Source organism: Podarcis pityusensis, assembly GCF_964106645.2.
Source record: "Podarcis pityusensis genome assembly, chromosome: 1".
NCBI lineage: Eukaryota > Metazoa > Chordata > Lepidosauria > Squamata > Lacertidae > Podarcis > Podarcis pityusensis.
The window spans coordinates 105,909,913-105,935,498 of NC_138028.1; the positions used below are offsets into that span (position 1 = coordinate 105,909,913).

Genomic DNA, 25,586 nt, shown 5'->3' on the forward strand with positions numbered 1-25,586 from the left:
ATCCCTTGCTTCTCCAGGAAATCCTGAAAATCCTGTGAAAGAAAAATTGGCTTCTCATCTGTGAAAAGAAAATCAGTATTAGCATCATGAATATTGTTAACCTTATCGCAAAACTCCTTAAACCTTTCTAAGGTTTCTCTGGGACTCTGCAACATGTAAATCCATACATATTGAGAAAAATGATCAACAAATACAAGATAGTATTTTGCATTGCCTCTAGATGATGCTAAAGGACCAATTACATCAGCATACACTCGCTGAAAAACACTGTTAATCTTTGTTGCCTTTCCTCTCGTGTCTTCTTTCGAGATACCTGCAAGAGAAAGCATTTTAGATTCACATGCTGTGCACATGTTATAGTCCGATCCCTCAAATGTCAACAGATACAGTCCATCTTTCTCTCTGGCAGAAAGATACAGCTCTCCATCTTTGTAGATTTTGCAGCTTTCCTCATCATATGATAATACCAGTTTCTTCTTAGTGATTTGAGATACACTCAACAGATTGTACTTTAAACCTGGAACAAAATGAACATTGTTTATAGTCAAGTTCAGGCTTTCTAGATACACAGTTCCGATCCCGGTTGCTTCCGTTTCCTGACCATTGGCCAGTTTCACAGTGAAGCGTTGCTTCTCAAACGTAGAAAACAGTTCCCGGCGTGATGCCATGTGTTGCGTCGCTCCTGTGTCTACAATAAATGAGTTCTCCACGGATGATGTGGCCTTTAGTGACATCAAAGCCATATCTGGTTTTGCCTGGGACTGGGTACGACCTTTGTTTGAAGCCTCAGGCTTTACAGAGCTCCCTCTAGCTCCTTTCTCCTGATGTGGTGTCTCCTGACGAACAGCGTTCTGAGCTACAGCTTTCTCCTCTGTAGCAATAGTAGTGGGGGTGCTTGATTTCCGAGCTTCACTCCCCCCATCAGCAACAGCCATTGCAGCAGTGCTAGGATCCTCAACAGCAACAGCAGCAACAGTCTCTCCACTTCCCTGTTGTGGCTCAAAGCTCCTCCCAGCTTTCGATGAGCTCTCAAGAATTTGGCTAGCTTCATCTTGGCTCTCCCCCTTTGGCGCAACCAACTCTCAGTCCTTGCTTCCCACCCTAGCTTCACAAGCTTTGCGGAGTGACTCCCAAGCGACCCTTGGTTCATGTGATGTCAACAATCTGGCTGTCTGCAGCGGTGTTGTTTCCATATACTGACACTCCCAACCCCCCAGAGAAGGTTTGGAGGAGGTGCTACAAGGAGTTATTGTGCTTGCTTCCACTAGTGGAATGGCCTGGTTGAATCAGGCCCCATATGTCCAAATAGGTATAGATACTGTAGCATGAGCTTCAGGAGTCGACCTCCATCTCATAAAGCAAGCTCTTGTTTATCAGAGCTCATGCCGCAATACATTTCTTACTCTTTAATGAGAAATTTTGCTGCAGCAAAATCAACATGGAATCTCTGGGCACCTTGGAGGAATAACAAATTTATTGTGGGATAAGCTTTTGTGGACCAAAGTTCTCTTGGGTCACCTAAGGGCATGCAGATATGATGGGAAGTTGTTTGTTTGTTTACAAAGTGAGGCCAGAAGGCCAAGCAATGGGAAAGTATTAGTACTTGGGTCATAGTACATTTCAGAGCACAAATGAGTACAGAATACAAATTTCTGACTAGCAGCCATTGGTGACAAATAGACATAGCGAAATTAATGAAACCAGTTCTTCAGCAACCTAACAGCTCTCAGGATTTGTTAAGACCAGCCTCCACCAAGTCAAATTTGCTAGTAGAAACCCAAACTGAACTCATGAGAGTCTCCTCCTGAGAATTTTGTTGCTGCTGTTGTTTTTAGTTGTTTTCAATGTTTAAGGCCTATTACGAAATGTCCTGGGAGACTGACATTTTTGCCCACTGGTTTCTGAGAAGTTCCCTTTTTTATGTCTATCCATAAAAAAAATGGTAATACTCAGAAATTAGTGAGTGAACATTTCAGTCTCCCAAGACATTCTATAACAGACCTTAAGGTCGCTATACTGTAAAAAAGTGTGAAAGGCTGTTTCCAGTGTGAAGCTGCCAAACGGAAATTAATCAGCAGAATGCAGACAATTAAAAATTGCAATTCTCAAAAAGTTGGGGAGCAGATTATTGGATTTGGCTAGTTTGCCTTATCCATATATTCCTCATCATGCCTAGGCCATTGAAGTTGTCCAAAGAGTGTCTCTTGTGGGTGACCTAGCCATCTGAAGAGCCGAAGGTCACTAAAAGACCAAGAGCCTGTTTAGTGGTGGCACCATAGCTGGGTGATGTATGATGTAATTGTAGGAGTATTGGAGTTGCTCTAAATATGTACTAATTTTTAAAATGTTGAATGCAGCTTCACAGAAGGCGTTGGTTCATACTATGTGTAGGCATGATATAACAGCTGTCAAATAGGTTTTTCAGGGTTTGTAAGCCACACAGAAATATTTCAAAGTGTGTTAATCGGATATGAAAGACAGGAAAAGTGTAAGCACCACGAGCACCTTTTTCTCGGTCTCTAGCCAAGATTAGTGCCCGAAGACAAAGGTATCTGCTCACAGAAGAAAACTTCTGTCTTGTCATCCTTTTTGGGATTGGGAACTAGACGTGATTATCTTTCCTTTTGGTCCATCCCTTCCAGCATTACCAAGGTAAACCTTACTGCTTTGGGATAAAATCCACAATGACGAACAGGTGGTCAGTAGTGTCATTTCTGACAGAGGAGAATACTGAGATTGAGTCTGGTCTTTCTTCCTCTTGTCCCTCAGCTAGTGATTGGCACTGATAAAGTTGCTTCCCCTGTCTATTCCATCTCATTGCCTCTCATTATTTTAATACTATCTTTAAAGGGGGGAGGGAGAGAGAGAGATCTACATTCAAAATGTAAAAAAGCTATCCCCCTTTGCTTGGCATCACTATTAGGACAGGAAGAATTCAATAAGCATTACTAAATTTTGTTTATTTCAGGACTATCTGTATATATTATTCACGGTTGTACAACTTGTTTGCTTTTATGGGGATTTGCATTTGATTTCGAAAAAATAAACAAGAAATTAAATGAAGTATGATACAACAACAGCTTGTCTCCTAGCAACACCATAGATACATCTACATTGTGTTAATATAAGTGAACAGTCTCTCCCGGCATGGCACCATTTGCCCAAACTTTAATTGCGTTTTTAACAGGATGATCATGACTGGTCTTCTCAGCTGTATTTCTGTAATTAGCTGCTAAAATATTGTTACAGTTAGCTAGCCAGTTGCTGTCCTGCTTGAAATGTTGTTGTACACTGTATAATGAACACTGTAGGAGGGAGTTGAAAAGGGAAAAAATGAAATGGTTATTTGCAGACATCTCTGCAAGTAAGTAAACAAGTCTCCCATTTTAAGGTTCCTAACTTAAATAGCATCAGTTAATGTGCCCCATAAAATACAGTAATGAATTTCAACCTGAGTACATTGTACAGTGCTCAGACATGGAGGCCATGAAGTCTCGAGCTGACCCGACAGCAACCTCTGTGCGGATATTGAAGTGACCCAGGGTTATCATTTATGGTCCTACAACAGGCTTCCTCAGCCCTGGCCCTCCAGATGTTTTGAGACTACAATTCCCATCATCCCTGACCACTGGTCTTGCTAGTAAAGGATCCTGGGAGTTGTAGGCCAAAAAACATATTGAGGGTCGAGGTTGAGGAAGCCTGTCCTACAACAATACCCTACAGACTGACAGGCGGATACAAAAGGCTGATGTGAGCAGGTGTTTAGGGCCTCATAGATCAACACCAGGACCTTGAGAACAGAATGAAAACCAGTGGAGCTCTCTGCACTGGTGAGATGTATTCCTGACAAGTAGTTGAAGATCTGTAGGGTTCAGGAAGGGTGAGCATTGGGACATGGATGTATATCGAGGTGCATCTGCATTTGCAATATGTTTGGAATGCTGCTTGCGTGTGTGGCTCTTTCTTTCTGATGCAGAACATCCTGCGTTCATTTAAAATATGCCAATAGTTCTGTGTTCTGTCAAATTTCAGTCTGGAACGGTGCGTTTTGAATATGCATGTCGCAGAATGGAAAATCTAGTGTATCAAGAAACCTAGAATTTTTGCAGCAGTGCCTGCAAAAATGAACCAACTGTGGCATTTGTTTCAGTGATAGTCATCCTATGAAGATGTTAAGACTACGGTAATAAAATGTGTTTGAGTGCACTTGGGATATTATCATGAGTAGGAAATTGTATTATAAATGTATTTAATAATTAATACTGCTTTCATAAAGGTGTACAATATGACAGAAGGACATTCAATCTGCAGTGCAGCAGTCCTTGTAGAATAGCTTCTAAAAATATCCCTTGGCTCTCAGGAGAGCAGTATCGTTATTTCATTACCCATGAGAGCATGCACAGATGCTACCATATAAAACTTTCAGCATAAAAGCATATATCTTCCATAATGGTGAAATATTGTGGCTTCTGCTTTTTTTCATTTATACATCAAATATTGAAATTAAGAAGTGCTTGTATTTGCATGATGAGACAATTCTGGGCAGTCTTGATAACATTTCTCACATGGGGACTGCTGGTTCCCCCTCCCCCTTTTATTAAGGGTGGTATTCAGCTAACCTTTACTCAAGAGTAGACCCATTGAAATTAATGGCCCTAAGTCAGGTTTATCAGTGGGTCTGCTCTGAGTAAAATATAGCTGGATACCAACCTTAATGCTTTTTCTCATGCAGTTACTGTATTGACTTGGAAAAGATCCAGAAGATATTGTAATCCTCATGCCCTGAATGACAAATCTACTCCCACCATTCTCTCAGAGTGTGTGGCATATGTCGTCAGGCTGAAGGTGGCACTGCCAATTTATTTTTGGCCCCTTCTCTCCCTCCCACCCCCACCCCTTCCCCCACAATATGAAAGTGCTTATTGAATTAATGGCTGATGCCAAGGGCCAATGATTATTATTATGTTTTTATATAGGTTGGAAGGTGCCCAGAGTGGCTGGGGCAACCCAGTCAGATGGGGGGGGGGGTAGAGTACAAATAATAAATTATTGTTAATTATTCATGAAACAACCACTTACACTGGCTTTCCTCAACACCCCTCTAGAATTTAGAGAATGCCTTCTCCTCTTTAATCTACTTTGCCTGGACAACAAGTAGTGCTTTTCTACCAGCCAAAGTGGTTCTAGTTATTTTTGTGAAGACCTGAACTTTTTTTACATCAGCTCATTTTGGACTAATTTGAAAGTTGCTCTAGTATATACCAAGCCCCCTTAAAGGATTGGGTCATATTATCCAGTTTATAACACAAGCAGAGCACAGAAGTGGGTCAACTGCTGTGACCCAGAAGAGCCTGTGAAATAAGGGATCTGCTTTAACAGGGGGCATAGGAGCCCCCTTTAGGGGCCAAGGTCCCTACGCCTTCCCATAAAATATTTTTTTGGGAGGCCCACCCACCCACCCACCCATTTTTTGGGCAGTGCTATTCAAATGGTGTGTGTGCACTGCATCTTGTGATCGATTATGTGGGGCACATTTTATTCAGGTATGCACCCCTGCTGGGGGACTGTTGTTGTTTAGTGACATAATTTTTAAGCCTCACACATGATGTTTAACAGACCAAGTATGAGTAATGGTTGAAACTGTTTTCAGCATATCCACATCCTGAAGATGCTTTTTGTAGATCTACTGAGGAACATGGAGCCAACAACAGTGACTGTAAAACTTGCTGCAGCACCGGAAAGAACAGTGCATTAAAAATCTTGTCTATATTTCTGGAAGAGATTCTGCATATTTCTGATAATATCCCTCTCTGCACTGCCCATATACAGTTGTATAATTGCGACTTGATCCAATACTGTTACGAGTGAACTTGTAATTGATTGCACAGATGTCTCCCAAACCAGGCCCACCAACCACTTCACATAGAAACCAACGACAATGCTTGTACACATGCCACACAAATGAAAATATTGAGGATCCATTCTGGATCTTCCTCAAAGGTCACTTTTTTGCAGTAAAAGAAAAACTGGGGTTGTTGTTGTTGTTAGAATATTGTTCAAGATTAATAGCTAAATAATGATGGTGTCGTGTAGCACTGTAACAAAAAATAAAAATTTAAAAAGCCAACAACTATACCACTATAAATGGTAAGTACGGAAAGGCTCTAAGTGTTGATAATTATATAGACTAGGCTATTGCTGAGTAGTATAGCTTGTACTTTGCAAGCACAAGGTCCCACATTCAGTCCCCAGCACCTCCAATTAAAGGATCTCAGACTGCAGTTATGGAAAAGAAAAAAAAGACTGCTTGTGATTTTGGAGAACCATTGTCAAGCTTGGAGCAAACAACAATGGAGTAACTAGTCCAACGGTCTGATTATGTACAAGCCCAAACTAAATGAGATACCATTCATGCAGTTGGTGGTTGCACTTTTTAAAAGGAAAGGGCATGTGTGGAGCCTCCTGATCCATATTGGAACCCGGGTGCAGATAGTATGGGGGCTTCCGTTCTTTGCCACCTACCTAAGTTCGAATCCACCTGCATTGAGGGAAGGGAGCTCCCATTTGTGAATAGTTGTGCATCTTCTCTGGCCCTATGGCAGCTTCATATGCTCATATGGTCCATGTGGTGGTGTTTGCATTAACTCTGCTTGCAGGGAGTTGTACAGGTAATGGCTCCCTGTTGCTGATACAAAGCCTACTTCGAATTGCTACACACCACATAACTCCTCAAAGTGAATGTGTACTCCCATTATCATGGATGATAGCGATGCATATATATTGCAAAGAGACAATTGAAAAGAAATCAGTAGATATCTTGCTTGCCTCTGTTTCTTCTATCAAAGGCAATAGCTTCTTGATTAGAAGGCCACTGTATTCCTTAGCTCTGCACATTTTCTCATACATTAAAAGCTTTTAAAAATAATGTATTAATGAAGTTGTCAGTGTGGTTTTCCTCTGGTGTTTTGTTTAGGAGAAGTTGATTCAGTGTGATAGTTTTATGTACATTTGGGGGGGGGGAGAGAATAGTACTGTCTACAGCTAGTATTTCATTCCACTTCCAACGCATAAATTATTCTTTTCATCACTCAAATTTACTTTTTGTTGTTACCTTGTTAATTGTTTGAAATGGTCCTCCTCTGTTGGCAATATCAATTCATAGAGTCGTAGGATTGTAGAGTTGGAGGGGACACCAAGAGTTGGACCCCTTGCAATGCAGCGCTCAAACCCATGACCCTGAGATTAAGACTCTCGTGGTCTACCCAACTGAGCTGTTTGAGAACTAAAGAAATACTGGTGTGCTATTTTTAAATGTGAACATAGTTACCACTCTAAAACAGTCTTGTGCACTAAAGTCAGCTGCTTTCAAAAAAAGTGACTGGTAGGTTACCTGTCCATAGTAATGTCAGCGTTTCTACATATATGAACTTCTTACACCAGATGATTTTGAACAAATGTATTAGGCATTGTTTAAAAACAGTACCCACTACTCAAACATGTTGGCAGAGAAGATGGGGTGTTGTCAAGTCTGGGTAAGAAATGCTCTTTTATTTTCAACCAACATGTCTATCAATCAAGAGAATGTGGAGGGAGATTTGCAGAGGAGGGAGATAGTCCCTTAATTCTGTTTAGCTCACTTGCTGTGCAGACTTTACTGTCCCATCTTCTCCACCGATACCTCTTGTCAGGGAAGACGGCAAGAGAAGCTCTTGCAATGTAAAGCTCCTTTATCCCTGGTAAATGATGTGCCGCCACCCAAAAAATTGAATTATTGAATTTGACAAACAAGAACTGCAGGCGTCCAGTCTTGATTCATTGGTAAAAGGGTGTCCCAATAAGGCTCACTGGACTTGAATGTGTGATACAATGGTTACAAGATCTTAAACCTCTTCATTTAGTACAGTTCAGAAGACAAAATGTCCTGAAATCCTGTATCAAAGCAGACCTCCCAGTTATCCCTTTGCACAGCCATTCAGATATGCTATTCCAGGTGAGGTGTGGTAGCTTCTGAGTGACTGTATTTGGTACTTCTTTGCTTAATAGGCTTGGAAGTAACAAAAAAGAAGAAGAATTTGGGGGCTTGGAGGTGACAGAAAAGATGAGGAATTGGGGGCCCAGACTGCAGGGCACTGCATGCTCCAAAACAGCTTCTGTTTGAGAATTGAATTTGATATAATATAAATTCACTTTATGTAGCATTGTTATATAAGCATAATAATCTTTAAAATGCCCTGTCGCTGTACCAGAGCCAAGTACCAACTGGGTAAATTGGCAGCCCAGTTATCCTGCAGTCCTGTGCAAGGATAGGTATTTTTAGATACAGAATATAACATCTTTGCATTTGTAAGTGCATCTCTCATGCATTCTTAAAGCCTTGAAGTACAGCTTAGCACTCTAACAACGTGCAAGAGAGAGAAACAAGGCATTAAGAGTGCTCCTCGTGGAGCTAATCATCATGTTCTTCCTCATTCTCCTGTTCATATTGTTTTTTGGCCTTAGCTATTTTACAAAGAAACTATCAAAACGTTTTGGCTTTTTGCATCCATTGCAGAGTATTGGAGATGCCCCACCCCCGGCCAATGCACACACATACTTGCTTCCATTCTTCTCTTAACCCTACATGCATATTTTCAGTTTTCTTGGCTAGATAGGTCATTGCCACTGCATTCTTTTCAGTGTCGTATGAGGGAGCAATCACTCAGCCAGGGACTATTCCAAAATGAACATAATATTTCTCCATCTGTTATTATCTAAGGCCAGTTTCAGACTATGATGATGAACAATCTCCTGTTTGCTTCATTTTGCTGTTCTTTAATGCTTATATAACAGCTTCATAGCCCTGAATGAAATTCTGTCCCTTACTAATAGGTGGGGGGGGGATGTTTTTTCTCTCTCAGCAACTGTCTGGGCTGTCAGTCATCACTTGACAAATGCAGACAACTCTGTTGTGAATGAGTTCAAAATGTGCTCCAATGAATGACTTCTCATGCATCAAGCACCCCTTATTATTGTTTTTTAGGTTTGCGGGGTTTATGAGGATATTGCAATGGTTTGTCTTATAGGTCTATTCTTAAGTGCAATAAAGGGGCTGCACACAATCTCTGCTACTAAATAAGTGGCCCAGAAACCTTGTGGTCACAAATTTGTTGTGAGAATTGGCCCTCAGTTCTATAACTATAGGATTCAATCTGCCACAAGTGAGCATTGGATTTGTATGCACATAAGCACTGAAATCCTCAAGGAAAGCTAATTCATCCTGAAACATTTAGTGCAATAGGTTTACATTTAGTGCAATAGGTTAGTGTCAGTAAATGGATTTGCGGCTCAGTAGATCCCAATATATATATCATTTAGGGTTGTATATAGTCTTGATAGCATATGGATTTTTTAAATTACAATTTGGGGTGATTATAGTAAGGTTATGTCACGCCTCACTATATGTTGTTTAAGAGCCAAACTTGGAGTGGATTTAGACCAAGATAGTTGGAGACTGGACAACCATCTCTTGCTTCTCTTGCAGATGTTCTCCCTCTGGAGTTTGAGCAAGGGGTTAAACCAAATGGCTTACAGGGTTTCCTCCAATTCTATGCCTGTATGGAATATTCCTCATTACATTGCATAGAACAGATACAGTGACTTACTGCTCATGGTCTTTCAGAAGAGACAGCTCTCACTATAAATGATTGTTTATTTCCACTTGGCACATTCAAAATAGGCTTTAGTGGGTTTGTCAACTGAATACAATTTAGAGCATTCTAAAGTCTGTGTTTCACTGATGACGCTGTCCGGGAAGAGCACTAAAGGATCAAAGTGGTGCATCATTAGGTGTATAAAATCTCTTGTGCATCATTAGCTGTATAAAACAATTTTATGTTTTGGGTTCTGTCATAATAGCATGACCTGTTAAAATTTAAAGCAAAACATCCTTAATCCTCCCTGCTGCTTGTTCCTCTTTAAAGAAAAGCAATTGCATTTTTTGTGTTAAACTGTGTAAAAAGGGCTCCTTAATATTTAAAACATTCATTTTTAGCTGTTCCGTGAGCATGTGGCATCCTCTTGCTTGAGAGTTCTAAGATGCATCCCAAACCTGTGCACTGACTTCAGTGAAATTATTTATGGGAAATAGACAGCAATTCAGGACATCCATCTCCTGACAGTTTTTAATTTCAGAATAAAATATTTGAGGGAATATGTAAGGCTACAAGTATGGAATGTTGTGTAGCAAGTAATCCAATATAGCTTTTGCTCCTTGTTTTAGTTTTATGCCTACCCTGTGTGCCAAGATAAGACCTGAGCTGTGCACTTTATGCTGAGCATCTAAAAACAGTGTGCTTTACTTGTTTTGATACGCTGAAAGCACAATGGCAGCTCTGTGTGGTTCCCCAGCAAAAAGGCAGCCGTTGCTTATTGCTGAGCAAAGGGAAATGGAAGATGCTGTCTTCCTGAGCAGAGAGAGCATCGCAAGGTACCTGCAGAGGGCGCTGTAGAAGTGTGTGGCTACTAATTAGCTAGCACGACCTCACACAGGCATGGGCCTGTACATCAACAGTCTGTGCCAGGCACCGCTATCTGCTCAGCGGCAAAGTGTTTCTATATCTCTGTAAAGGTTGCTGAAACCATCCAGAGCAGATTTTGGGGGCACATGGGGGTGGGCGCTGGAGGGGGAAAGGAGAGGTCGGGTAAATCCCATTGTGCAAGTAGAATGCCACAATTCAATATGGTAGACTTTTTAGTGCAAGGTGCTTTTACTAAAGTATCTCTGAAATAGGAACATTTCTAAAATACCTAAGTCCATTTCAGAAAATCATTTGCTCCATTGCCCAAACGAAGGAGGCACTTCTTCGTAGCAGAGACAGTTCTGAATACCACACATTCCCCCTTGATTCGTACTGGTTTAGATACCACCACAGTAAATGTGGAAATGAATGGTTTGATTAAGATTGTAGGAAGCTGAATAGATGGATGGGAAAAACGCTTAGGTCCTGTTGTAATAGGTTGCAAATGGGATTTCCATACTTTTTGAAGTACAGTTTATTTAATCTGCAATTACACTGCTTGCTGCTGGTTTATTAGGTTTGCCTTAGAATGCTTTGCAGTTCTTTGCTTTATATAACATAAATGCAAGTTGAATATGCCCTGGAAATCCAGTGCTTCATGGTCTGTTGAATCATTACATAAGCTTTTCCTTACCTTGTTAATTATTTTTAAAACACAGCTTTCTATTGCACTTACCAAAAATGTGTTCCAGGAGATGTGATTTATTGCTTAAGCCACAAAATTTGTTCTTCATCCAAGATAAAACAAAAGCATTGATATGGAGCGCAATAAGGGTTGTGGTTATCAGTGTGAGGTCTGTGCTCAGAAACATTGTCAACACATTCCAAGAAAAGTGCCTGAATGTAGGCACTAATTAATTCATCTGTGAAACTCTCTGGAATTAAAGCTACATTCTGAAGGAGCTTTCTAATTGAGAGTAAATGCCTCATTAGTGCTGAGCATTTCAACCTGAGAACATCAGAAAAGTCAAACAGAATAATTAATAGCATTTGGGTAATGGAATAAACTAGTTACAGATGTGCATCCAGCAGTTGAGGCGATTAGATTTTAGAGTTAACCGGTCCTAAAGCAGTGGGGGTAAGTAGTCATGAATTTTTACAAAAATATATATGAAAATATGCTATACTGAGAAAGGACAGCAGTAATTAATCAGTTACAGCTGCAGTTGTCTGTCTGCTTACTTTAGATTAAATCTGTGATTTTTGTTTTATTTTCTTTGAGTAGACATGTATAGGATTGTATTGTAAATGTGATAAAAGGAATTGCAAAGGCTTTTTGATGTGGCATCTCTAAAATACATGGGTTGGGGGGAAAATATAGGCCCAAACAATCACCCTGTTCTCTTTGTTGTAACAGTAACACTTGGTCATTATGATGTTGCCAATATTACAAAACAATTACAAAATGGTGGCTAAAATTCTGATCAGTAGGTGAATTACTTTTCACTTAGCAAACGTGGGAAAAATTAAATATAATGTTGAATGGAAATGTCCAAGCCCTTATTAAATATATCTATTTGTGTATATCTCTGTGCCAGAATCTAGGAGGGCTATGCAGATGAGAAGATAAAAACAGACTTGTTTTTAAATCACTACTATTTGATGATATGAGGCAAAGTAAACAGGGAACAGTCTGTGATACAACTGGGACAGAGGGAAACCTGATATTTAGCTCCGAGTTCAGTGGTGTCCCTGAGTGTAACAAGTCAAAATTAGGAGTTCCCAACAGTAAGCTGATGTGTAGCAAAAAACAAAGCGGGTACACTCAGAAGTCCTATTGAGTTCAATGGTAAATACATCTCAGTAGCTGGGTTTAGGATTGTACACTTAGTCTCACTGTCAAAGTTTGGCCCATGATTTTTTAAAAAAATTGCACTACAACAATTATCTGATGATGAAATACTAAAAATACAGGACAACCCTTATGGGTATCATTTGCAGAGGGCCATAGCTTAGTGATAGAGCATCTACTCACATACAGAAGCTCCCAGGTTCAATCGATGACATCTTCAGGTAGGGCCAGGTGTGTCCCCTACCTGAAACCCTGAAAAGCCACCATCAGTCATCTAGACAGTGCTGAACTAGATGGGCAAATGGTCCAGGATTACACAGCTTCCTGTGCTCCTAACCCTAGTGGTTATACGTGTGTCATACATGTGAAGAGGGCTCCAAATGGAAGAAAAACAGGGCCATGTTACTGGCATCCATAGGCCTAATGCATCTGAGAGTGGAAGTACAACATAGCCATCATGGCAAAGAGCCATTGATGGCCTTATCCTCCCTGAACCTGTCTAACCATCTTTTAAAGTCAACCAAACCGGTGACCAAATTCAGCAGCTGAACTGTGTGGCGTATGCAGAAGTCCTTCCTTTTGTCTGTCTTCCACCACTCGGTTTCATTGCATGACCTTGAGTACTGGTAGTCACTGAAGACTGATTAATGTGCTTCCTTTGGGGGGGGGGTGATAAAAGCCAATTTGGCATAGTAGATTGCGAAATTTCTCTTCATCCAAGTTATTTTGATGCTATAGTTACTTAACTAATAGCTATTTAAAACCCAGCCATATTAACACCCACATTACTGTTTTGTTCTTTGTTCACAGTACTGGCAATGTGACTGTTACATAAAATCTCTGTGGAGGCTTTGCAGTTGTAGCATGTTAATGAATTAATTCAACATGGAACAGATAAGAATTTATTGTGTGCCATATCAAGTGGTGTTTCCAGCTGTCAGAGTTTTTAAGTTCATTTGGGATTTCATTTGATATTTTTAATTTGTCATGTTGCCAGTCTCAAGGTGTTTTTTTTGTAAAGTAAGAAATTATTGTTAATTGTCAGTGGTTCAAGAGTCTGAGAGATCATAGTGCCTTAATTTGCACTTTTACTGTAAATATTCTGACTTCTTGCACATACTTGTTTAAAAATTGTTGCATTGTGTGATTCATTTCTGACTTCATAAGTTGTGTCATGTTACATCACCTATATCAGGGGTAGCAAACGTTGTCACCTCCAGATCTTAATGGATTATCAACCCCAAGCTTTTTGAAAGTACAGTGGTACCTCGGGTTAAGCACTTAATTTGTTCCGGAGTTCCGTACTTAACCTGAAACTGTCCTTAACCTGAAGCACCACTTTAGCTAATGGGGCCTCCTGCTGCCGCCACGCCGCCGGAGCACGATTTCTGTTCTCATCCTGAAGCAAAGTTCTTAACCTGAAGCACTATTTCTGGGCTAGCGGAGTCTGTAACCTGAAGCATAGGTAACCTGAAGCGTATGTAACCCGAGGTACCACTGTACACAGTGTCAACTGAATCACTGCTATCTATATGCTTGTTGACACTCTCAAAGAATAAGATAGTGAGATAGGACTTATTCTTAAAAAAGCCATGTTGGGTCAGCCTCAGCAAGACTTGTTCCTCTATATGTTTGCTAATTTGTCAATGCATTCCACCAGCTTTCCCAGAACAAGCATCAAGCTAACAAGGCTGTAGTTTCCAGGATCCCCCCAGAATCCCTTTGTAAAAATTGATGCTGTCTTGGCCACTTTCCAGTTCTCAGGTACCAAGGCTGATCTTAGGAAGAAGTTGTATATTTTTGTTAGCAGAGACGAACTCTTAGCTAAATGCCATCTGGACCTGTTACTCCTACCACAGCAGTAGGAAGTTATGATACATTCTTATCTAAATGTGTTAATTCAGCTGAGGAAATAAGGTATCATTAAAGAGCTAAGAGCCATTCAAACCAGGGGTCAGCAAACTTTTTCAGCAGGGGCTGGTCCACTGTCCCTCACACCTTGTGGGGGGCCAGACTATATTTTTTGGGGAAAATGAACAAATTCCTATGCCCCACAAATAACCCAGAGATGCATTTTAAATAAAAGCACACATTCTGCTCATGTAAAAACACCAGGCAGTCCCCTCAAATAACCCAGAGATGCATTTTAAATAAAAGGACATATTCTACTCATGTAAAAACATGCTGGTTCCTGGACCAACCACGGGCCAGATTTAGAAGGTGATTGGGCCGCATCCGGCCCCCGGGCCTTAGTTTGCCTACCCATGATTCAAACCATCGCCGGGATGGTTTTCATTTTGTGTATGTGCATGTAAGAGAGAAATGCTTAAGTCATTTGGAATGGGAGACTCAATTAAGAGTATTTATTTTTAGATATACCCCTTTCATTATCAAATTCCAAGGTTGTTTACAATATACAGTCGTACCTTGGAAGTCGAACGGAATCCGTTCCGGAAGTCCTTTCGACATCCAAAACATTTGAAAATCAAAGTGTGGCTTCTGGTTGGCTGCAAGAAGCTTCTGCAGCCAATCAGAAGCCCCGTCAGATGTTCGGCTTCCAAAAATAGTTCGCAAACCAGAACTGTCACTTCTGGGGTTGCGACGTTTGGGAGTCCAACCGTTCAAGAACTAAGCTGTTCAAAAACCAAGGTACGACTGTAAATTAAAACAAAATATATTTAAAGGTAGATGTGTTAAACAGTATATATTAAAACACAGTAATGTGAAAATATCAGTACAGTAAAACACAACAGAATACACACACACTCCCTAAAGGTTAGATTTTAAAGTCTGTGCATACTTGACAAAAAAGGTATTCAACTGACCCCAAAACTCAATTAAGATTGGTGCCTTATAACATTGAAACTTATAACAAGAAGTCTGCTAATGTTGGCATGCATGTTAAATATGTGCAACATCTACATCTCCTTGTAAAAATAATGCAGCCTGTGAAAATACAAGGAGTATTTTCAATGTAGGAATTCAGTGTTCAGAATGCATGTGATACCATTGCTTATTTTTAAAGAAAACAGTAGGCTTTTGTTTGAATTAAACCATTGAAATAAATTATGTCCTTAGGGAACTAAAGTGTTCCTTTGTTTTATCTGTATCATATGATTAGGTGTGTATGATAGTATGCTCTTTAATATTAAGCAGATGCTTGGTTTACAAAATAACTAAAGGAATATATATATATATATACTCCTTTCATTTTTCTTCTTGTCTCCTGCTTGAATTTCCTTTTCTGTCACTTGATTTAATCATGGTGATAGTTATGCCCGCCTCACCACTGACTAAAGAAAACCCTGGCTTTCCTCATAACTAATGTTTGATTATCCATTTAAACACTGGTTTCAAAATCTAGTTACAGAGCATTCTTACTTAGCACTTAGCATAGCTTGGGCCATGAAGATTTAACTTGTCTGAGAAGTTAGGGAGCATGCAAATTCATGTCATATTGCCGGTCTAATCAAGGTTAGCACGTTGGGAACATTACACCTACGCGAACCTACTGATGATGTTTTCCATAAAATCTTACATTTCACAAAGTAAAAGTTTGTTGGGAAAGCTCATAGTCTCATTAACACTATAGAATTCATACCATAGAAGTGAAACGGTACATAGGTAGATACTTTGCTGGCCACTGGAATTTCTTGGTGTCACCTCTCCATTCTATCATAAAGACCTTCTGCCACCCTTCATTGTCTGTTAATATACAATGGTACCTCTGTTTAAGAACAGCCCTGTTTACGAACGATTCAGTTTACGAACTTCTCAAAACCGGAAGTAGCGTCCCAGTTTGTGAACTTACCTCGGTCTACGAACAGAAGCCGAATGGTGGAAGGGCACCGGTGGCGGGAGGCCTCATTAGGGAAAGCACGCCTCGGTTTAAGAACGGTTTCGGTTTAAGAACAGACTTCCGGAACGGATTAAGTTCGTAAACCGAGGTACCACTGTAAAAGTAGAAGGCTGATGGGTACTAGGGTACCCATGTAAGCTACACCTGATGAAATTCTCTCTTCTGTACAGCTCTTAAAGATGCAAGAGCTTAGTCCTCTTTGTATCTATCCATCTTAATAAATACCTTGCGCATGTATGTGCATATATGTATGTGTGCATATGTGTATATATCTGTATCTATCTATCTATCATCTATCTATCTATATCTATATCTATATACATACAGCACTTTTTCTGAGGGGACGCAGGGGTACGCATACCCCTAAATATTTTGTGAATCTTTGTACTTTTGTCCATTTACTGTATTTCCGCTGATTTGAACTATAAAATGGTGATTTTCTTGAGTCAAAATGAGAGTACCCCTAAACATATTTTTTTAGAAAAAAGCTTTCTGTGTGTGTGTGTGTGTGTGTGTGTGTGTGTGTGTGTGTGAATTCCTAGCTTTTCTTGAAAATGGTACCTTTCCATTCACTTTATTTCCTTGCATTCTCCTGCTGCCTTCCCTTAAAGCCCACTGCAGTGTACAGTAATAAGCAATAACCCTATAATGACTTTGGAAATATTTTCTTAGGGCACCGTTGAACACTTAATTCTGATTCATCTTCTTGTTGTTTCAAACTGACAACATAAGAGTAATGGTAAATATTACTCTGCTTTGTATGGTTATAGTCCACTAAAGGTAGCAAAAATTGTACTAATTACATCCCGAAAGGTTTCTCTGCCTTGTTTTATGGCTCTTACAAACATTAAAGCTATTGATGTTTGCTTAATTAATACTGAAGGGTGCCCTTAAATCCTTTGTCATTTTGCTTTTACATTTCAGTTCGATTTATCCCAAGGCTTCTCAGTAAGGTTGATATTAAGCTTAAAATGTGTCCTTATATTGCATATTCACACAACAATTTATAATAAATAGGAAAGAGCTTTATTATGTATATGCACCACATTTTTGCCCTATTTAACGGAGGCCTTCAAAGCAACTAAAATAATTTAACAATAAAACAAAATAAAAATCAAAGTGCAACGATCAGTATGAAAAGCAATACACAAAACAGTAAATTTGTCTATACCAGTGGTATCTCAAGTTACAAATGCCTCAGGTTACAAATGCTTCAGGTTACAAACTCCGCTAACCTGGAAGAGTTACCTCGAGTTGAGAACTTTGCCCCAGGATGAGAACGGAAATCGTGAGAGGCCCCATTAGTGAAAGCATGCCTCTAGTTAAGAACAATTTCAGGTTAAGAACGGACCTCCGGAACAAATTAAGCTCATAACTAGAGGTACCACTGTATAAGACAGGCTTAAAAAGCACAATTCTTAGCTAATGCTGTAAAACAAGGTTTCCTGGGCTGAATTTCACAATCTAGGTGCCACCTCGAAGAAGTCCACCAGGAACAAATGAGATCTTAGGTGGGCTTTTTTTTTTTTTTTTTAAAGTACCATTTTTAGGAGACTTGAAGAAGAGGGAAACTGAAGGTAAAGAAATTCAAGGCTGCAAAGGCCACCAGTATGCTTGGTGGAAACATGACATTAATTGTGTCCAGTTACACCTACGAGAGTTCTCAGTGTACACAAAAATACTGCTTATTTGTGAATTTCAGCCAGTGTAGTTTACAGAGTGAAGAGAATATTGCATTTGGGTTGGAGACTGAGGTTCAAATGCTTACTTGGCTATTAATGATTCTGGGCATCTTGGGCAAAAAAAATATATCAGAAACCTTGCATGATTTCCTCCTAGGAGGACCAACTCTTGTAAAGACATATGGTAATCTTTAATCAATGAAGCCCCGGTATAAGGCAGGAACGTAATCGAAACAAATACGTTTTGAGCCAGTGATTTCTGTTGTGTGCTTCATTTACAACTAAATGCATCTACCATATGCTCAGATGCTCTTTTTTTTTGCATTCCAGCTGCATTTTAATTGCTAGTTCAATCACAAAACAGATCTCACACTGGGAATTATTTGAGGTGAATGTTGACTTTGCACACCAGTTTTCAGTATTCTTATTTTTCAGCAGGAAAAAAAAACCAAAAAGATATTGACAGGCACATCATTCTGCCTTCAAAATCACAGCTTGCAATGTAGACTAAGAATAATATCCAGTGTCACACCAACGTAGACAGTGGGACTTCTTCCTCTGCTCCCTCTTGCAGCCTTTCATGCCCCCAATCTACTCTGAAAGGACCCCCAACAGCAGGGGTGCCAACTTGAATGAAATATTGTGGGGGCCCAGGTAAGCCTCACCCCACATGATGCAGTGCACACACACCATTTGAATAGGAATTCCAATCAACTTTGTGGAAGCCCAGCCTCCTCAAATATTTTATTGTGAGGACTGAAGCCCCCATGATCCCTATGTAGAGTAGTTTTGGGGCTGTGGAAGGGACTGCATAGAGGAGGAGATGAGAGGAAAGTCCCATTGCATGAGGGAAAAGTTACTGTGCAAATGGGCTTTTTTGCAGACTTCTCAGAAGCTGTAGTAGTTATAATTTATTAATAAATGATTAGGAGCTAGTGAAGATTTAGGCGCATTGAGCCAGCACTTCAACCAATATAACTTAAAAAAATCAATAAATGGAAAAATCCATTGGAAGAATGAAGAAAGTTGACATTAAAATTGGGGTCATTGTGAGCATACTTATCTTTTAACTTTTAGTGCTATGATCTCTGCAATAATAGCCAAGTAAGTTCACTCTTAGTGTATACTTGCATGCATAAATGGCCTTCAATCGTGGTTGAATTTGGTTCAGTGAATTACCAAAGGGGAATGTTCAGTCACCCATATAATCCCATGAAGAAGTATCTATAGGGTAAGCAACTGAAGAAAGAAATTTGTCAACATACTATCAGGTATAGAATCAGAGTTGGAAGGAACCTTGAGATCATCTAGTCCAACCCCTTGCAGGGCAGGAACATTTTCCCTTTCTCCAAATTAAAATATGTGGGTAGGTAGGTGAATTTTGTTTATAACCAACTGGTTTTATTCGATTCTTCATTCAACATATATCCAGATTCAAGTTCTACCACAGAAAATACCAAAAAAGTATTTTTATCCTTTGAATAATAAGCAGGGCTTGGTTCAAAAAGCAATACTCATAATTGTAGGTTTCATTTCCTAATAGTTCTGTCATAGTGTTACTGATTCATCAAATTATTCATCTAATTATTTACTCCATTATGTGAATTCAACTTATTTCCTTGTAAACTTGACTCACTTGAAGGCAAATCATATTCAAATATTATGTCAGTCACAACAGTAATTACAGTAATAAGAACCTGCTGTATGTAAAGGAGAAGATTCTCATATTTAAGGTGGTATACTTTATTAAATATCAGTAATATATTAAGACATACTTGTATTCTTTCGAACAATTCATGCAAGAAGACATATTCATGGGGGGAAACTCTAAGTTTCTGCCCAATTAGCAATTGTTTAAAAAATAGCAGTTTGGGGCCCTTTTATATCTTCTTTATGTATACAGGATACCTCTTAGTTGTGTTTCCGTTTATATTCTCTAGGCTAGTAAAGTACAAGCACCAGTGACTATGTGGAACAATTACAGCATCATTCTACCCATGACAGTTTACAACAGGGATAGTCAATGTGGTGTCCTCCCCCCCAGGTATTGTGGACTCCAGTCAGCCTCAGAGGTGTGGCCAGTTGCCAGGAATGATGGAAGTTCTAGGTCACAACACCTGGCATGCACCACATTGATTCCTGCAGGTTTGCAGAACACAAATGTGCTTAACAGAAAAGTATTAGATCTATCTGATGCATAGCTTTTTCAGTCACCTCAAAAGCACATTTGTAGCCTCATATTAAGACTAATGTGAATCATGAGCAAATGGTTGATGTGCTTGGAGAGAGGGGATTTCTTCTAAATGTCAGGATCCAGTGCGCTGTCAATAGTTGCCAAGTTAATATCTATAGAAGAAGACAAAAAGAGTCATTGTTCTAGCTATTATAGTTTTCATTAAGAAGTAGTTTAAAGCTAACTGAAAACTGAAACCGTGGGAAGATTGATCAGGTATTCAGCCGTGGCAGATTGCTCACCTTATGAAGGGTCTGGCAGGATTTTATCAGGCTGCAAATCAGTAGCTGGGGAAGGTAAACAGTAATGTCATAATCTTCTCAGGCAGTGGAAGGTGTTTGCAGTCTCTGCTATTGCCAGGCAAACTTTAAAGTACATTTTCTTAAAGATGGTAACTACAGTAACTATCATTGGTCTCTGCTTATCAAGTATGTAAGTGAACACACATGGAAGCCTGATACTGAAATCTGAGTGTAGGAAGAATCCTCACTATTACAAGTTCTCCTGGTAACACAGAAAAAACAGGTTCCATTTTACTCTTAAGACATCTATTTTTGTTCATTTTAATGTTGCCAAAATGCAAATACAAACTTCTCAGATGTCCAAACATTCGGAGGGGACTGTTTTGCAAAAATACAAAAATATATTTATGTAGAGGGTTATCCATGTAACTTTGACAGGACACAGTCAAAGTATCAGTGGAAAAGTTACATTTCCATACAACACAGGTTTACTTCTAAAAGAGACTCACTGGATTACTTCAAAACTGCCAAGAACTTTATTTGTTGGTGTTGATGAGGATTGTTATCACTAGAATTAAAATGTTCTGTTTTCAGTGCACGGTATTTTTAACTTCTAATTTCTCCCTTCTGACAGAGTGATTGCTAGTTTCCACTATGCCTGGACATAATGTTCCACTAAGTATTGTGTGGACTGAAACAGTATTTTTTTGTTAAACCAAAAACTCTTCAAGTTGTAAAATCCAGTTGTTTTGCACCAAAAGTTAGTGCAAATTTGGCTTTTGTGTAGTAGAAGGTGACTGGACACTATTCCAAGCTAAATCAGCAAAGTGTTCCCAATCTGCAATAGACCTTGATCTGAAAAGTATGCTTAATGCAATGATAGCCACAAAGGCTATTTGTTTTTTAATGCTTTGTAAACTTCCTTGCATGATGGAGAGCTAAGTTTGAAATTGTCTGTTTATACATTTGCTGTGAATTTGGAGCGGATCAAATACATAGTTGTGCAAGCACACAACATATAAGGCTTCTGAGCAAATGTTATTTTGAATTGTCCATGGGATTTGCAGCCTTATATATTCAGAGAGGCACTGGAAGACAGAAGTGCCTGGCGTGGTCTGGTCCATGGGGTCATGAGGAGTTGGACATGACTAAACGACTAAACAACAAAAATATTCAGAGAGCAAGGGCTTTGGTGCCCTCTTCCCTCATATGCTACCTTTCCTTTGCAATCTCCAATCTGATTTACTCTGAGAAATGGTAGTTGCCAGATTTTTAATTCAGCCCTAAGTAACACAGCTGACCAAAGCAATAACAGGCTTATGAGGGCTGCGCATTGTGGCTCACAAGGAGACCCTCCCCAGAACCCAAAGAGGATGTCAGTGAGGGTGGAGGAGCAGCAGGGCTTTGTTTAAGCAGTTCTGCCTCCCCGCCTAACAGCTGATACGTGGAGTAGCGCAGCAGCAGTAGCCACTTTCCCACGAGTCCTCCAGGTGGCCCCAGAGCTGAGATCTTCAACTAGAGAGAGTTGTGTGGCGATAGAGTAGGAGAGCTAGAGAGCGGGGGGGGGGGATGGGCATTGTGCCCATGTGTTCTTCTTTGCCCTTCTAGGGAAATCCACTGTGAAAAGTAGCTTTTAAGCTCTCTGCCTCTGAGCAAGGCCATTTCCTAGTGTGGGCTTTTATTTAACTTGTGGGATTTCAACCAGCCAGCCTTCAACCATGTATATAGGCATCACCCCACTTATGTGGGGGTTACGTTCCCTCCACGTGCATGAGTGAAATCACATGGAGAGCACCTTCTGAGAAGCATCTAAATGTCCATTTGCCTACCTATCACTGCCCAACAGAAACCCGATGCGATTGGAGGCAAGCATATCATATTAGTACCCTAGCTTTTAGATCTGAGAGTCCCTCTTCCCACCCCTTCAGTAGTATGGTACCCACTAGGCAAAATCTGCCTCTGAAAACTTTTGTTCCTGCTTTTAGCATTGTCTGATAGAAGCGACTGAACTCTGGTGGAAATAAGCTGATGTTGAACTATTAATGGTGGGCTTAACCTTCAGTTTTATGACAAATAAAACTGGCAGTCAAATTGAGGTGCAGTTCAGTACTGACTTCAAACTTTTTGTACAAATCATCAGACTGCCCCTCATTTCAAAACACTATTTTATTTCATTTTTAAAAAGAAAACTTTTTATTTCATTTTTTAAAAAGAAGACATTTTCCTTGAATAGCATCTTTCCATTTCAGAAAAAAAATTATTTGAAGATGTACACTCGTTTTCAGAAATAGCATGCTAGGTTAAAAAAAGAAAAGAAAATACTGCTGAGGCTGTGATTCAGTGGAATCTACAGAGAAATCCTTTCTTACAAGAACCCAAAGCCTAAAGCTTTCACAGTTCTGACAATGACGCAAGACTGGAAATAGAATAGCATTTCTTTTAATTTCCCCCCTCTCTTTTTAACAGAACAACCGCTAAAAACCAAAATCTCTTAGCTAGGGGGAAATGTGGGACTAACGTATTTAAAAGGCAGAAGTTGGTTGCATCATAAAGGTTTTGGATGACAGAGGCAAAAGGATTGTGCTATCCTTATGAAGTCCTATTTCTATTGTGACCAATGTGCACTTCATTTGATAATACATTCCATATATATTTCAGCATCTTAACTTCTCCCCATTTGAGTAGTAAGCTTATGCATCAGTAAAAGCAAGCTGTATCATGTGCAGATCTTAACAAAATAAACTCTAGGTTGTATCCAAGTAAGTCAAATTCGCTTTCGACATAGATACACTCTCTGCATTAAATCACTCCACCATTGCTTCATATATGACCCTCTGTTAGCCACCAAAATGACCATCGCAGACTGGAAGGAAGGGTGCACACTAGCACATTGTACATATGTGCTCTCTCTCTCTCTCTCTCTCTCTCTGTGTGTGTGTGTGTGTGTGTGTGAGAGAGAGAGAGAGAGAGAGAGAGAGAGAGAGAGAATAGGAGCTCGCTTTGTGGATTTCTGCAGGTGTTGGATTTATGGTCATTTCAAGGGATAATTGGCTTTGCATTATGCCTTTAGAAAGAAGCTGTGGGTTGCTGGACGTCTGCAGTTCTTCTCTTGCATTTTAATATTAACTTGCCACTGCACATGTTCTAAACACCCTTTTCCAGTGACTATCATTTGTCCACTCAAGTGTTCTTGGGAAAGCAGGAGACTTTGTATTTTCCCCAGCTTGACATTTTAATTGTTCTCGTACTCATATTTATTTCAGTTATTTCTATCATAATAAACACACAGTTCTCCAGATCATGTTATACCTTAAAATTCCTTACTCCCTGGTTGTAGTATATGGGTGTGTGTGTTTTTACAATATCTGTTACTAGGTAACAAAGCTGCTTAATAGAATGTTCTGTTCAGTTGTTCTATTCAAAGCTACACAAAATGGAATCTTGGGTTTTCTTAAGTGTGTCACATTCTTTTGTTTGAGCCTTTATTTCATGAATTGTAGGATTGACACCTAGTGCAACTAGTCAAGATTTTTCTGGCACTGGAAGATCGAGACTTGTTGTGTGTTCATTCTGATGAAAAAACTAAATTCATTTCACCGTGTTTATACCGTGGCTTATTTTATACAGTTCATGAGGCTGCCCGTGTTCTGTGCTATTCTTAGCATTCTCCTCACTTACCTATATCAACACACAAGCACATACAATGCCAATAATAAAAATTGACAGCCACATCAGTCAGCTTCAAATACAAGTTTCTGGCTCTAGTTGCAATTCAGGTTTTTACTCTGCAAATTTGTAAACGTGATGGATTTCGTTTTGATATTAACTCCAGCCCTTCTCCCATCATAACCGGAGGAATTTTCAAAATGCTGCTCACCAGGACTTATTATAAATTCTAAGTAACTTCAATTTCAAAGCTGAGTACAAGTACATGAAAGCAACGCCAACTGATTTCAAATATATTTTATAGGGAAATGTGCTTGAAAGTGCATCCTTACACTGCAGTGATATATCTATTGGTGCTGCTTGGAATGAAGTAGCTACAGTGAATATATGAGCAGCTCTTCCTTACTTCTCCGGTCAAATCTCATACTCCTTACTCAATATACTTACAAGGCAGCTTCTTAGAAGAGTCAGAATAATTTCTATGGCAAATCTGGATGTGATATATAAAGCACATATCATTGTCATAAAGGTAAAGGGTAAAGGGACCCCTGACTGTTAGGTCCAGTCGTGGAAGACTCTGGGGTTGCGGCGCTCATCTTGCTTTACTGGCTGAGGGAGCCAGTGTACAGCTTCCGGGTCATGTGGCCAGCATGACTAAGCCGCTTTTGGTGAACTAGAGCAGCGCACAGAAACACTGTTTACCTTCCCACCGGAGCGGTACCTATTTATCTACTTGCACTTGATGTGTTTTTGAACTGCTAGGTTGGCAGGAGCAGGGACCGAGCAACGGGAGCTCACCCCATCGCGGGGATTCGAACCGCTGACCTTCTGATCGGCAAGCCCTAGGCTCTGTGGTTTAGACAACAGCACCACCCGCATCCCATCATTGTCATACTACAGCATATATAATAATTTCCACTTTCGGTGTACAGAATACATACTGTATTTTATTAGTGTGCCTTCAGGGCTAGAAACATACTACCCTTGTAGGCATTGCTGGCATAGATAGAGGGATAATGATGGACCGTTATTGAAGTTTCTTCCCAGTAAACCACCAGTATGGCTCTGCATTGCTTGGGATCTCTGCTTTGTCCCCACTGACCTCATTCATTCATTCATTCATTTAAAGGCAGATATTTCCAAAATACAAAACACCAAACAATTGTAATTCATTTCATATATCCCCCCCCCCCTTGTTGAGTGAGCATAAATGTAAAGATCCTGCTTACCATTTATGTGGCATTTCACAGATCTCCATTTTGGCATTGCTGCATACAATAAAAAGTCTTACTAACTATAGTATCCCAGATTAGGATAATGAGTCAAAGTTAATGACTGAAGAAAATACACCCCCCCCCCCAAAAAAGGAGGGACTATATTTTCACAAAATGAAATGGTTCCAGGAAGAACAACACAATCTAAATGCGCAGTAAAAGTATTTATAGTAATGGTGCAGAAACAAAGCATCTAAACTGAGGAACAAAACAAAAGCTCCAGTTTTCTCTGCAGCATTCAAAAACAGCCAAGTAAAGAATGAGAACTCTGCATGGTTAGAT

At 39.8% G+C, this 25,586-nt stretch overlaps 1 protein-coding gene and 1 long non-coding RNA gene across 4 annotated transcripts in view; one reads left to right on the top strand and one right to left on the bottom strand.

The window, feature by feature from the left end:
- KCNJ3 (potassium inwardly rectifying channel subfamily J member 3) overlaps positions 1 to 25,586 on the top strand; it is a 114,762-nt gene that overhangs the window by 61,786 nt on the left and 27,390 nt on the right. The gene's annotated exons all lie outside the window — the stretch shown is intronic.
- LOC308479564 lies at positions 19,540 to 23,800 on the bottom strand. The gene is made up of 3 exons (XR_013987727.1): positions 23,674 to 23,800; positions 20,365 to 20,409; positions 19,540 to 20,235 (listed from the first exon to the last, which is right to left on the bottom strand). It is a non-coding gene; the product is annotated as an uncharacterized lncRNA (long non-coding RNA).